At 37.1% G+C, this 15,093-nt stretch overlaps 1 pseudogene across 1 annotated transcript; it reads left to right on the top strand.

Moving 5' to 3' along the window:
* Positions 1 to 2,910: 2,910 nt before the first annotated feature.
* Positions 2,911 to 3,532, top strand: LOC149223432 (gamma-glutamyl peptidase 3 pseudogene; annotated as a pseudogene). The gene is made up of 2 exons (XR_016249681.1): positions 2,911 to 3,230; positions 3,332 to 3,532. The product of XR_016249681.1 is annotated as a gamma-glutamyl peptidase 3 pseudogene (transcript).
* The last annotated feature ends 11,561 nt before the right edge of the window (positions 3,533 to 15,093 follow it).

Below are 15,093 nucleotides of genomic sequence, written 5' to 3' on the forward strand. Positions count from 1 at the left end.
ATCATGTAAGAGGACATTGACTTGCATCTACAGAGCCATAGCTCAAGCCATTTTGCATCAGCGTAATTAGATTGTGGATATATCATGCACTGAGGACAATGCATAAAATAGGGGGGGATGTAATAAATTGCCATTCATAATGTAATTAACTATTATTAATTAGGTTGCTAAGCTAGAACGATATTATGAGACCTGCATGCACATGTAACGAAACTAAATATATTGTGGGACTAGCGTGCCTAGACATTTATAAGCTTGTACAGGTCATGAGGCCTTAGAGCCTGAACTATAATTAATGTAATAAAAGTTTGTTAAAAAAATAAAAAAATAAGGTTGGTTGCGGAGCCCACTCCACGAAAAGAGTATGGGGGGCGCAAATCTAGAGAAAAAGGAAGCAATTGTGATCTTTGGGTGAAAGGTGTGCCTTGGAGCTCACGTGGTTTCAGCGAGTGCCACATGGCTAGTTAAGGCCATGCAGTTATAAAAAGAGATTTTTACTCATTATTCAATTATTAATCAACCAATGATGGTGGGAGGGGGATTAGTTAGTGAGTCCGAAGGTGCAATCTGAGACTGACTAAGGGATTAGTCAGTTGTTATCATGTCTCCCATTAACCTATGTCTTATTCTTATAATAATAATTTTTAAATGCAAGGCATTTTCCATCTTACACATGAAAATTTACAAAAATATATATCTACATGCAGAACTTACTTTGAACAATCCAACTCTCTTCTAATGATAACTTGCATTAATCTTACCTTTGTCATATCTTTTTAATAATAACACGCATGATAGCAAATCCTAACTTGCATGATAACTAAATCCTATAAACTCTTTCTATGCAGATTGAGTTGACAGGCATAAGGACATCAAGAGTTTTTTTAGCTATTTATATTATATATATATATGATAACACTAGAAAATTAAATTAACATTAAAAAAATATAAAATTATTGATTTATGTTTCTAAATACTTGTTGGTTTATTTTTCTAAATACTTGATACTTAGAAAATTTTGTAATTTTATGACTACCCTTTTACTCAAAAACAACCACAAATATGGTTAAAGCATATACACACATAATTTTATTCAAACAATTAATAAAATTACAGCTTGAAAAAAACCTATTATCATAATAATATAATATATATAAAAAATGCTTAATTTTGAGAAGTAGGTACAAACCTGGCAAAATTGAATCGTTGACAATAACCGTTAACAGTAAAGGATTATAAAATTTATTAAAATAAAATAAAATATGTAAACAGTATCAATGCGTGAAAAAAACCATTTTTCAAAGGTAAAGAGAAAATGAGCGTGGAAAACATTGAGGGTGGCCAAATTGTTGGGCATGTAGTGGAGGTTGACCTACGAGTAAACGATGAAGGTGACAAAGGCATTCTTAATGATTTATCAATTCCATTATTAATGATTAATTAATTAAACCACAGTATCCCTGACATAACCATCAAAATTCGTTGCAAATATATATATATATATATATTGCATTTTTCCTGAATCACAAAAGCATGTGGCTCCATCTTTTTCACGTGCGTCATGTGTGGAATCCATAAAGGTGATTATTATTTTTTTTTTTTCTTTATTATTTGATATCTTGATATATCTTGAAAAGTAGTGGGGATCTTACTCAAAAATCTATATTTTCCCTTTTGTTAGGGTAGAAACCAAACTCTAAGCAGCATGTAAATGCTTATAGCGTTTTTTTTTTTTAATATATTAACGTTGGGCATGTTGATTAAAGTGATAGATAGGAATATCGAGGATTTGGATTTATTCATTTCTCGATGAGATCTTCAAATAATACTATCACAACTATGATATAAAAATTTTAAATCTAATCACATCAATCTTTAGGATAGGAAAAAGTTTAAATCAAATCACATCATATTAATTTTTATCATAAAAAAATTTAAATCAAATCAAATTAAATAATATTAATGTTTTGTTGTTTAAAATATATTTTTGAATGTATAAATAGATTTATGTTGAAACTTGTATCATGATTTTAACATGAATCTATGAACGTATCGACAGAGTTAATGGATCCACATAGGCGATTAAGCACATGTCAGAGAAACACGTGAAGAGCTGGATATTCGACAGAGTTAATGGATCCACGAGATGTGATTAAGCACATGTCACATGTCACAAAACACATGTGAAGCGTTGGATATTCGACAGAGTTAATGGATCCACGAGAGGCGATTAAGCACATGTCACATATCACGAAACACACGCGAAGAGCTAGATACTTGACAAAGTTAATGGATCCACTAGAGGCGATTAGGCACATGTCATGAAACACACATGAGCCTAGTGTGATTCAAGCTCGAGACATTTGGCTTTGACACCACTTGTTGAAATCACAATTGTGATTACACCAAAACTCGCAAGTGTTAGTAAACAGATCCACGAGAGACAATTAAGCACATGTCACGAAACACACATGAGCGCTGATTTATCCGGTATCCAACAATTTAACACCTTAAAAAGCCCATAAAACAATCCAATTTTATAAATTAAACAACTTAAACTCAAATTTTAAAATTTCTCTATCAAATTTTGATTTTAAAAAATAAAAATAAAAAATAAAATAAATAAAATAAAAATCATTTTTTCTATGGTTTAGAAAACCTTTTTTACCAATAATTTTTATCTCTTCACAATTTCATTTTACAAATTTGCCCAAAAAGAGTATTTAAAAAAAAACAGATATTAAACTTTGCGGATAATGTCCCCATTCCTAGCTCCACGTTAAAATTATGGTTACATGGGTGTGTCCCGGAGCTTATAACAGCAAAACATTCTTCTCACGGATTACTTGCTGGTCTCCACATATATACCCCTCCTCATCATCCATTGCTACTCATCTCCGCGCTGAAGAAATCTAGGTCGGAGAATGGCTAAGAGATTTGGCGTTCTATTGTGTGCTCCTGATGAGGGCTATTTGAAGAAAAGATATGGCGGATATTTCACTCTCTTTGCCAACATGCTGAGCGAACCAGAGGAAACTTGGGATTTGTTTAAGGTTGTTGATCACCAATTTCCTGCAACAGAAGATCTGTGCAACTATCATGGCTTTGTGGTCACCGGGAGTCGTTATGATGCCCACGGAAACGATGCATGGATCTTGAAACTCTGCAAATTGTTGCAGACACTGTATACAATGGGCATTAAACTCCTCGGTATCTGCTTCGGCCACCAGGTAGTATTCTTATCCCCTTCGCCCTTTCTTGATTTCTTTATATATAATGCCTTGAACGCCATATTTAATTACTTACAGGTTTCTTGTTCTCTGTCAAGCAGGTTCTGTGTCGAGCTTTGGGAGGAAAAATTGGAAGAAATTTAGGTGGATGGGATATTGGACTGAGGAAAATTAGAGTCTCTGATAAATTGTCAGCAAAGCATCCTGGTTTGAACATCCCTTCAAGACAAGGTATGCTTCCTTCACACAGATTTCTTTTTGCATTTGCAATAATATGTGATCTTTGGCCTTCTAAATTCTAAAGTCTATAGTTGATTTAGTTGCTGTCACACTCTGACAGAAACAAAAATTACCAAGGATTCAAACCATAAATTATGTTGTACTTAACCACGGTTATTGCTATACATTATGTACTGGGTGGGACGTTCAACAAACATTCTTGGCACTAATTAATTTAAATGGAAATAATTGATGTGTTAATAAATTTAAGCATGGTATGTTTTTTCCTGTTTAATGTGTTATTGGGTTGAAAAATGTTTTTTCTCACTATCAAGGGAATTACATTTCTTTTTATGTTTAATATGGAATTGATACATATCATATAAATTATTCTAATCATATAAGTTAAATGACTAGTAAATGTTTACAAGTATTAATTTATAATAACTATCAATTCACAACAATTATTAAAACATTTTTTTTTTCTTGGAAAAAATTATTTATTTCAAAAGGAAATATATATCCCGGGGACTTATAGGTTTGTCTTGAGTTGTAACAACTTCGCATATCGACAAAAAAAAATAAAAAATAAACATAGATTACCAACATGATTATCTAGATTTATCTTTTGACATGTACCAACTGTCCCATTTTCTTTGATCCCATGCAAAAGACTACAAGTTAATCATGATGGCCTCGAGGCTCTAGCCTTCCTTAAACTCATGTAACTCAAGTCTGGTCTACGCACTCGACCTTGGATAACATCTTTTGAAAGGTTAACCGCCAAACTAGTTTGTTCCCTATATATGTGTTTGCATGTGTATCATTCCAACTTTTGGATCTCCCTTTTGACAACTCTGAGGAGATGGTACACGTTGGGCACAAAGATGCCTATTTTTCACTGATCCAATCAACCACCATCTTTGTGTGACCTAAGATTTGCAATTTCTTTAAGTTGTGGTAGTTTGTTGTTTAAAACAACACCTATATGGATGAAAGTTCTACCCTAGAGTTGGAACCCCTTCTCGGAGAATATCGAATGTGCATGTAATAGAGTTCACTGAAAAATAAAACTGCATTGACACAACAGATGGAATGTTGTCCTTGTCTTGCTCCGTTCAAAAATCCCCAGGGGATCTTGGCCTCTAGAATAGGCATGATCAAGACTCTTGTTTTCTTTTGCTTTGTCTCACATTTGAAATATTTTCATGATGAATTGATGGCACCCATCACAATCTCTTCAAGAATGTATTTTTCTTGGAATAATGCAAGATTTCTTTCCCACCAAATGGTGTGGAAAAAGAAGCAAGGAAGACAAGTATTTCATGAACTGATGGGTCTGATACCCACTCCAAAAGATTGTATCCAAACTAACATGCATGAGATTAAAAGAGGCTTTTGCAAGAGACCGAACCTTCTATTCAAGCAGGGACATTCAAAAAATAAATGAAAAATTGTTTCTACATTTTTGCAACACAACAAGAATCGACTAAAGCCTTGCCATCCCCGACTCAATCCTTTATCCCAGGTTAATAAATATGTGTGCAGACTTAGCCATAGTGCAATATTGCACTTCGATGGGCTATGGTGTTTCCTGACAAAGCATCACCACCAAATTGGATTGTTAGTGAGTTCCTCTTCCATCTTTGTTGTATATCCTAACTTTGTTGTGAAAATACCAAACCTGGTGTTTTTTTACCAAGACATATTATCTTTGTCCTCCTCGGATAGTCTAGTCATAGTGTTAGCTAAAAGATCAATAAAATATTTCCGTTCATTGGAATTGACACCTTATATTTCAAGGGATTCCATAAATCACCATCCTTGACTTCCCCAAACCGAGACTAGATACGACCAAATGCCTTTCGGGCGGAAGATGTATTTCAGGTGGAAAGATCTTCTCAGGTTGTCTGATAATTTGTATCATCCACTTGCACAGGTCTAAGGATCTTGACCAATCCTGATGCTCCTACTACCCTTAACCTTCAAGACAATCCAATTACAGATCAACGGGAAAGTTGAGGATAGTGTTTTCCATACTATGGAGTAATTTATAACCTGCTTCCTTGGATCTATGATCCATTTTATGATTTTTTTTCCATTGAAGTATTTATTTCTCGTGGTGTGTCTCCACGTTGATCTGGAATTTAACATATGCAAGCATTAAAACAATTACTTCATCACAGATCTCAATTTACTAAAATTAAAAAAATCATAGGAATTGACTAAATTATAATGTTATTTAAAATATATATATATACCAAAATAGATCCATCTTAACTCTCGATCTATCGAGCATCGAGAGGTATCAAATTTCTCGAGGTGCAAACTTTTCCTTAATTTTTTCACTCAAAAAAGAGGTTTGCACTTTGAGAGATTTGATCCCTCTCGATGCTTGATAGATCTAGAGTTAAGATAGATCTACGTTGGCTCTCCTCAATTGCTTCCCCCCTCGTCCAACACACACACACACACACACACACATATATTCAAGTGGGAAAACCTATTGTAACTTAGTTAGGCAGTTAGGCTCTAGTTGAATCTCAACTCATTGGCATTCTCTAAGGCTATTTACATTAGGTAGTGGTATTTTTTGTCATTTATAACTTGATGAGACAAAAAATCATTATTAATCAAAGATGTCAAACTATTAAAACTAAATTATTATTAGAATATATGATTTTTATATTTTAATTCTTTATAATTAGTATATATACAATATTTAATATAACAATAATAATACATAGTCATCTCATTAAACCATCTTTTTTTTTTATTTTCTAACATGTTTATAAAATTATCGTCTTAGTAGTAAACATTGTTAAAAGAGTGATCATGTTCATTTAGGTATTTTTCTTAACATGGCTTCTTGCGGAATCCTACAAAGGAAAGGTACTTGAGAGAAAATAAATCTTCTTTCTATTTTAAATTGAAATGTACTAGAGAGGTCCCGGGGGCAACTCAATTGGTGATTGAAGTAATGTGAATCTGTGAAAACTAAGAGATCCAAGCTTCAAATCCCCCTATTTATAACAGGGTTAGAAAAAAGGTACTTAAGAGAAAATAAATCTTGTTTCTATTTTAAATTTAAGATGCACAAATCCTTGATATACTAGGAAAAGAAGAAATCATTCATTTTACACCCCTCGATAAAGTTGTAAATGTTTTGTTACCGCAAATGACTTGGTAAAAATTGTGGGGCCATGTAAAGGCCTAAGATGGATAGTAAAATATAAATGTTATTTTATTTCTTTGAATAAATAATATAAGTTATGGCCAGCAATAAACTTGCAGGAAATAGTGCTAAAGAGAGTTTCATTCACCAGAGAGTTAGAAGACAATTATTCCTCTCCCAAGAGATAAATAATCTCAGTTGGGACAAGGGAGCCAAGAGGGTGAGAGGGAATAAGCCCTGAGGCAAACTTGAAGACTTGGTACCGGTGGAAGGCGGTTCGAGAGAGTAGAGGCTTCAAGCTTTGGAACCTGAAACATGATGTTGTTGAAGGTTAGCAGACCACTTCCATTTAGGGCATCCTTGAGCTGGTGGGTGGTTAGTGGGATCCTTAAGACAAGCTGTAAGTCTGAGTTCTTGGGCTGGACTGGTAAGGTCTTGATACCCTGAATAATCTTGAGTGGTCTGTGTCAAGTAACTGTTCTGGGAAGAAATTGTCTTAAGAGGGGAGGGGGTGGGATGGTTGGGGGGAGGGGGTTTGGGGGGAGGGGGGGATTGGACATAATTTCCATTCTCACTGGCTGGGTGGAGCACTCCTATTCCTGTGATTTTTTGGCTGGACCAGATAATGCATAAAGATAAGTATTCGACTTAATATTTATGATGAGTTATTTTTTGTCTCATTCATGTTGGTAAACTTTATTGTGATAAAACCTTTTCACTTTGTGTATGTAAGATTTATTGTATTTATTGCATAAAATAAATGGGTGAAGTGTATGTAAGATTTATTTTATTTCTTGTGTAACAGAAATGGGTGAAGTAGGTTAGTTCCAGGATGAACTATTTAACAATAACTTAGAACAGTCCTGACTTTAGAAGGAAAGACTAGAACACCTGAGTGTTTAATAAGAGAAGAAGTTAAACGTTCAATTAAATTAACGTAAATTCAGCTAGTACATACATAGTTTATATTATATCTCCATGTAGAAAGATATAAAGGTACACGTAGTAATCTAATCCTATGGTGTTTCAAATAAACTAACCAGGATATAAGGACATTTGTTGCAAACAGTATAAAAAATAGGAATAATTCCAGGACATGGAACAACTAAGTAACATATTGACATAATTATGCATTTATTGCCTATTGTTGACCAACAACATAGATGTTTTGTTGGCATTATGATTCTGGTATGGATCTATGTTACAGATGTTGTACTTGATGGCAACACCCTCAAGTGGCAATGCTCTGATCAGGCTCTCAAAATGTTGGAAATTAAGAGGTACGTAGGTGAATGGTTCAAAAGGTGCGTACTCGCAGGTACGCTGGCCAGGAAGTGCGTTCATACCCACAGGTTACCCGTTCATGAGGTGCGTACTCCAGTTCACTCACTTCAAGGGAGAGAAGCGCGCTCACGTGGGGTTTCTTATGTTTTGGCACGTGGTATTTAGCCCGTCGTTCTTGATTCTATGGTTTTGGCCCGTGGTATACGATCTAATTTAGCCCCGGTTTGGATCCCTTGTATTGGTTATTGATGGTTTTGCCCCATGGTGTGAATAAGGGCTTGACTATAAATAGGGAAGGAGATCACTTGGCTAAAGCATCTTTTGCAAATTGAATATCCTAAGATCTGAAATATTGGGTTATCGGTTTTAAAATATTGATCTATATAAAAGTAAAGTTGAAAGTGAATCTATGAAGTGTGATCTCTCGGGCGCATGATCAGATCTGGGCATCTGACTATCTGAGGCACGCTGGGGGACTGCCAATTCGGCCCTAATCAGAAGTACGCAGGTGATTAACGGTGCAAGTGCGAGGGTACGCAAAGCAGAAGAAGGAGCAGTGCGTGGGTACGCAGAGCAGAAGAAGGAGCAGTGCGTGGGTACGCAGAGCAGAAGAAGGCGCAGTGCGTGGGTATGCAGCGCGACAGAGGTTCAGGTGCGTAGGCTCAGTGAACGTACGCGACGCTTCAGAAGCCGCAGGTGCGTAGGTACGCAACGCGATAGCATCTGTGGGTGCGTGGCTACAGTAGCAGTACGCGGCGCGATAGCATCTGTGGGTGTGTGCCTACAGTAACAGTACGCGGCGTGATTGAAGAAACAGTGCGTGGGTACGTGGTGCAGCAGAAGGCTCTCTGCGGGTATACGCAGGGGAGCAGAAGGTGAAGTGCGGAGCCATGCAGGCCAGATAAAGAAAAACTGCGAATCTATCTTAAGACCTTTTGTTGGCTGAATTTTTCTGTTGATAAGGTGTTCTGGGTTTAGTTTACTGTTATTATTGATCTGGTTACTCCAGTTGCTGGGTGATTTACCTGTACTTGATGATCTCTTGATGTTTATGGATCTAGTTTGAAAATTTATGAAAAGTGGTCCTTGAAAGAAAAGAAGTAGGGGGTTGTAGCTCCCTTCCAGGAGAGACTGGAAAATGAGAGAGAGTTGTAGCTCTCTGCAGGTTGCAGCCTGCGTACTGGTAAAAGACTGCACCAGTACAAAACCATTGTAAAAGGAGTTTCTAATTTGAAAGAAGATAGAGACATATTGCAGCAGGTGGTTTTCACCCACATTGGGTTTCCACCTTACATCTGGTGTTCTTTGGTGTGACTATCTGTTTTCCTTGTTCATGGTACTGACATGCAAAAATAATTCAAAGAATAAATAAGGAAGATTTATTAAAAGAACTTGATAATACTGATTCACCCCCCCTCTCAGTATTATTTCCAACAATTGGTATTAGAGCGGGTCCTTCAGAGAAGCTTGATCGCTTGAAGGAAGATCATTCATCATGAGCAACTACGAGAGGGAAGCATCAATCAGGCCACCAATCTTTGATGGGACAAACTTCAATTATTGGAAGGTAAGAGTTACTGCCTATCTTCAATCTCTTGGTACAGAAGTTTGGGATATCATAGATACATGCTACAATTTTCCTTCAGCTACTCCTACAGATTCGGCCGATAAGAAGAAATATGAAACAAATGCTAAAGCAGTCAATACTCTGCTAGGATGCTTATCTCAAACAGAATTCGTAAAGGTTATGCAATATAAATCCGCAAAGGAAATATGGGATAAGATTGTCTTGAGCTACGAAGGAGATGAACAGGTAAAGCGTGCTAAACTTCAAACCCTCAGGATTCAGTATGAGAATCTCAGAATGTATAATGATGAAAGTGTGGCTAACTATTTTCTTCGGGTAGACGAGATTGTTAATTGCATGAAAAACTTGGGTGAAGAAATAAAAGAGGCTATTGTGGTTGAAAAAGTTTTAAGATCATTGTCCCCCAAGTTTGAATCTAAAGTGTCTGCAATAGAAGAAAAGGAAAATCTATGAATTCTTACTATGTCTCAGCTACACGAAATTCTAACTGCTTATGAAATGAGAAAGGGAGGTCCATCAGATAGGAGAGAAGCTGCTTTCAAGGCTTCAGGCAAAGGAGACTACTATGAAGCAAGTCACGTGCCAGAAGAAGAAGAAGAATCAAATTTTGTCAGAAATCTTCAACGGGGTACTGGAAGGTTCAGAGGTAAGTTACCTTTTAAATGTTTTGCTTGTGGAAGAGTAGGTCATTATGCTGCGAAATGTCCTCATAAGGATAAGATTGACAAAGGAAAGGAACTTGTTAGATGGAGCAAGAAACAGAATGCAAATAAGAAAAGCTACTACACTCATGAAGATAGTGATGGTCTATCAAATAGTGATGAAGATGAACGAGGTAATGACTATAAAATTTTAATGGCATTTGAAGATGATGATTACATGGATGCTATAGATGTGGATAGCTTTCATGAAGAAATTTCTAGACTCAAGACATGTATAGAAGAAAAGAATATGATCATTGATACTCTACAATGTCAGATTGATGAAAAAGAAAAATATCTTGAAAAGTTAGAAGGTGAAATTGTTGGTCTTAGAAAAGAGATTGAGAAAACAAAGGCTATTAATCTTAAGTTTGTCAAACGATCTGAAACTCTGGATGAGATCATCAATGTACATCGTTCTCCACTAAACAAGACAGGTCTGGGGTATAATGGAGAAACTTCTCAAGCATCCACCTCAAAGAGTTATCTTGATGCAGCAAGAAGAAATGAGCAAAAGCACAATGGAGATCACCAGGTAAAGCAGGGACCAATTACAAACAAAGACTATCAGGTAAACCAGGGGCAATCTGTCTTAAGGATGAACAAAAGCTACTACCAGCCACAGGTAAAATCCTCTCAATTTGCTTCAAGAATAAATGACAATAGAAATTACAATCGTTTGGCCAGAAGATTTGATAACCGCAGAAGTTTCTTCAATGGACAATGCTTCTCTTGCCATAACTTTGGTCACAAAGCAGCTCAATGTGTTGCATATAAAATGATCATGACTAGAGAAGCTCAAAAACAAAGAAGTATGACCGGGATTACAAAAAGGACCTATAACAACTTTTCGGTTCTTGAAAATGAAGTTGAATGTTCTATTTGCAATAACTTTGGTCATGAAGATTCTGAATGCAGGAGCAGGTTTCAGCAGACAAAGGAACTAGCCTCAAGCACCAAAACATGGAGAATAAAGGAACCACAAACAGAAAGATGTGGGATAGCATTTTACGTAGAGGGACAGGAAAATCTATGGTACATTGACAGTGGATGTTCGAAGCATATGACAGGTGATAAAGAAAAACTTGAATCATACTCTGCTTTAGAAAAGGGAAAGAAAGTTTCTTTTGGAAATGATACTCCTGCAGCTATAAAAGGAAAAGGCACTGCTCAGTTAAAAGAAAAGGTCAAAGCTGGAAATGTTTTGTATGTTGATGGATTGAAGCATAATCTTATGAGTGTCAGCCAGATGTGTGATCAAGGAACCGAGGTGATATTTAGATCAAATGGATGTCTTGTTCGTGATCTTGATACAGGTAAAACGGTGATCAAAGGTAAAAGAACTCCAAATAATCTATACATATTTGAAGAAGGACAACAACAATGCTATCTAAGAAAGGATGATGAACACTGGTTATGGCACCGGAGGTTGGGGCATCTAAGCTTTTCACAAATAAGGAAAGCATGCAAATATCAGGCAGTTTGCGGTCTTCCAAATATCAAAATTCCAGACAACACCATATGCAAATCATGTCAGTTTGGAAAGAAAACCAGAACTAACTTTCCAGAGAAGGAAGGATCAGCTAGCATGCCTCTTGAGCTTGTACATACAGATGTATGTGGACCATTCAGGAAAAGGACACCTCGAGGAGAAGAATACTTGATATTATTCATTGACGATTTCTCCAGGTTTGTCTTGTTAGGACTTATGAAGCACAAAGATGAAGCATTCGAAAAATTCAAATCCTTTAAAGCCTTGGTTGAAAATGAATCAGGATACAAAATTAAGTGCCTCAGATCCGACAGAGGTGGGGAGTTTACCTCAAATAAATTTTTCGATTTCTGTGAAGAACATGGGATAAGAAGAGAATTCTCTACAGCTAGAACTCCTCAGCAAAATGGAGTGGTGGAAAGAATGAACAGAACAGTCCAACAAATGGCTTGTGCTATGCTTGATGAGTCTAGAACTCCTGCAACTTTCTGGGGTGAAGCTGCATATGCTGCAGTTGTTATTCTCAACAAAACAAATGTCCAGGTGAACAACACTCAAACCCCTCATGAGCTCTGGTATGGTGAGACTCCTTCGGTAAAGCACTTCAAAATCTTTGGGAGCAAATGCTATATTAAGAATAATGATGAGCAACTTGGAAAACTTGAACCTAGAGCAGATGAAGGCATTCTTCTTGGTTATTCTCCACACAGCAAAGCATACAAGTGCTACAATAAAAGACTTGGAAGAATTGTTGACAGCATTGATGTAGTGGTTGATGAGAAGGGATACATTCCTAGGCAAGTAAATCATGAAGATATCAAAGAAGATGAAGACTACCCTCAAAGACAGAATGATGAAGAAGAAGAACCTCAAGAAGAACCAGAGGAGCAGATAAGGATAGAAGAGAAGACTCCATCCAGATATGTTCAGAAGAATCATCCAGAATCTCAGATTTTGGGGCAGAAAGAAGCAGGTGTACAAACAAGAAGAACAATTGCAGAAGCTTCAAGCTATTTGGCATTACTCTCTTCCACTGAACCACAAAATGTGAAAGAGGCATGCAAAGATGAATGTTGGGTCAAAGCAATGGATGAAGAACTTGAGCAGATCGAAAAGAACAACACTTGTGAGTTGGTTCCTAGACCAAAGGATAAGAATGTTATAGGGACAAAATGGGTCTTCAAAAATAAATTGAATGAAAATGGAGAAGTAATTAGAAACAAGGCCAGACTTGTTTGTAAAGGGTATGCGTAGCAAGAAGGTATAGATTTTGAAGAAACTTTTGCTCCTGTTGCAAGACTTGAAGACATCCGAATGTTCCTTGCTCTCTCAAGCTTTCAAAACTTCAAGGTATTTCAAATGGACGTGAAATCAACCTTTCTGAATGGAGAGTTGGAAGAAGAAGTATACATTGAGGAGCCAGATGGTTTCATTCTTGGAAATGATCCAAATCTTGTATGCAGATTGAAAAAGGCTCTCTATGGTCTCAAACAAGCTTCAAGGGCTTGGTACTATCGTTTGGACAAATATCTTCATCAACAAGGTTTTCAAAAGGATCAGCAGATAGCAATCTTTATATAAAAGTTGAAAACGACAAATTGCTAATACTTGTTGTGTATGTAGATGACATTATTTTTGGCAGCAATGAAGAAGCTATGAGTCAAAGCTTTGCCTTGGTAATGCAGAAAGAATTCGAAATGTCCTTGCTGGGAGAACTGACATATTTTCTTGGTTTGCAAATCCAACAAAAAGAAGGAGGGATCTTTTTGTCTCAAACCAAGTATCTCAAGCAGATTTTGAAGAAATATGGCATGGAAGATGCAAAACCAGTATGTACACCCATGGTCACAGGATGTAGCCTCAGTGCAAATGATGAATCAGTAGCAGTGCATCAACCAACCTACAGATCTATGATTGGAAGTCTACTTTATTTGACAGGTACCCGACCAGACATCATGCATGCAGTGGGAATAGTTGGAAGATTTCAAGCAAATCCAAAGGAAACTCATCTTTAGGCAGTGAAGAGAATCTTTAAATATCTTCAAGGGACTCAAAATTATGGCTTATGGTATCCTAGAGATACATATCTCACACTTCATGCTTATACAGATGCAGATTGGGCAGGAAGCGTGGATGACAGGAAGAGCACAAGTGGTGGTGCGTTCTTTATGGGTTCCAGATTAGTATCTTGGTTCAGCAAGAAACAGAGTTCGATTGCCTTGTCTACAGCTGAAGCAGAATATGTTGCTGCTGCATCTTACTGCACTCAACTCCTTTGGATGATGCAGACATTGCAAGATTTTCAAATCACTTGTACACCACCTATCTCCATCTTATGTGATAACACAAGTGCAATCAACATTTCAAAGAACCCAGTCATGCATTCAAAGACCAAGCACATACCGATCAATTATCATTTTCTCCGGGAACAAGTACTTGAACAAAAGGTCAAGTTGGAGTATGTTCCTTCTAAGGAACAAGTTGCTGATATACTCACCAAACCATTGCCTAGGGAGACCTTTGAATACCTCAGGAAAAAGCTAGGGGTTGTTGATGCATCATCATGTTGTTGACTCTCTTTTGATTGATGGTTGTACGCAAGGTTCATTGGGGTATATGCGTACATTTTCTGGGTTGCGGATTGGTTGAAGATCGAATGGCACAGGTTCAGGGGGAGCATATAATGCATTGTTGGCATTATGGAGGAAGTACATCATGGATGCTGGTCTGAATATTGCTGCAATATGTCTCTATCTCTTTCATGGTCATTTATGGTGTATGGTGGATTATGGTTCTTCTTTGCAGATCTGGTTTATAGTCAGGGGGAGCATGTTCTTAGGGGGAGCATAACCCTTTGCCCTTGATGTCAAAGGGGGAGAATGACGTTGAGGATTTTGAGGTTGCCATCATGTCCAAAGGGGGAGATTGTTGGCATTATGATTCTGGTATGGCTCTATGTTACAGATGTTGTACTTGATGGCAACACCCTCAAGTGGCAATGCTCTGATCAGGCTCTCAAAATGTTGGAAATTAAGAGGTACGCAGGTGAATGATTCAAAAGGTGCGTACCCGCAGGTACGTCGGCCAGGAAGTGCGTTCATACCCGCAGGTTACCCGTTCATGAGGTGCGTACCCCCAGTTCACTTACTTCAAGGCAGAGAAGCGCGCTCACGTGGGGTTTCTTATGTTTTGGCACGTGGTATTTAGCCCGCCGTTCTTGATTCTATGGTTTTGGCCCGTGGTATAGGATCTAATTTAGCCTCGGTTTGGATCCCTTGTATTGGTTATTGATGGTTTTGCCCCATGGTGTGAATAAGGGCTTGACTATAAATAGGGAAGGAGATCACTTGGCTAAAGCATCTTTTGCCAATTGAATATCCTAAGATCTGAAATATTGGGTTATC

Source organism: Pinus tabuliformis, chromosome Q (genome assembly GCF_031772625.1).
Source record: "Pinus tabuliformis cultivar Carrire ecotype Pingquan chromosome Q, CPIR1, whole genome shotgun sequence".
NCBI classification, from domain to species: Eukaryota; Viridiplantae; Streptophyta; class Pinopsida; order Pinales; family Pinaceae; genus Pinus; species Pinus tabuliformis.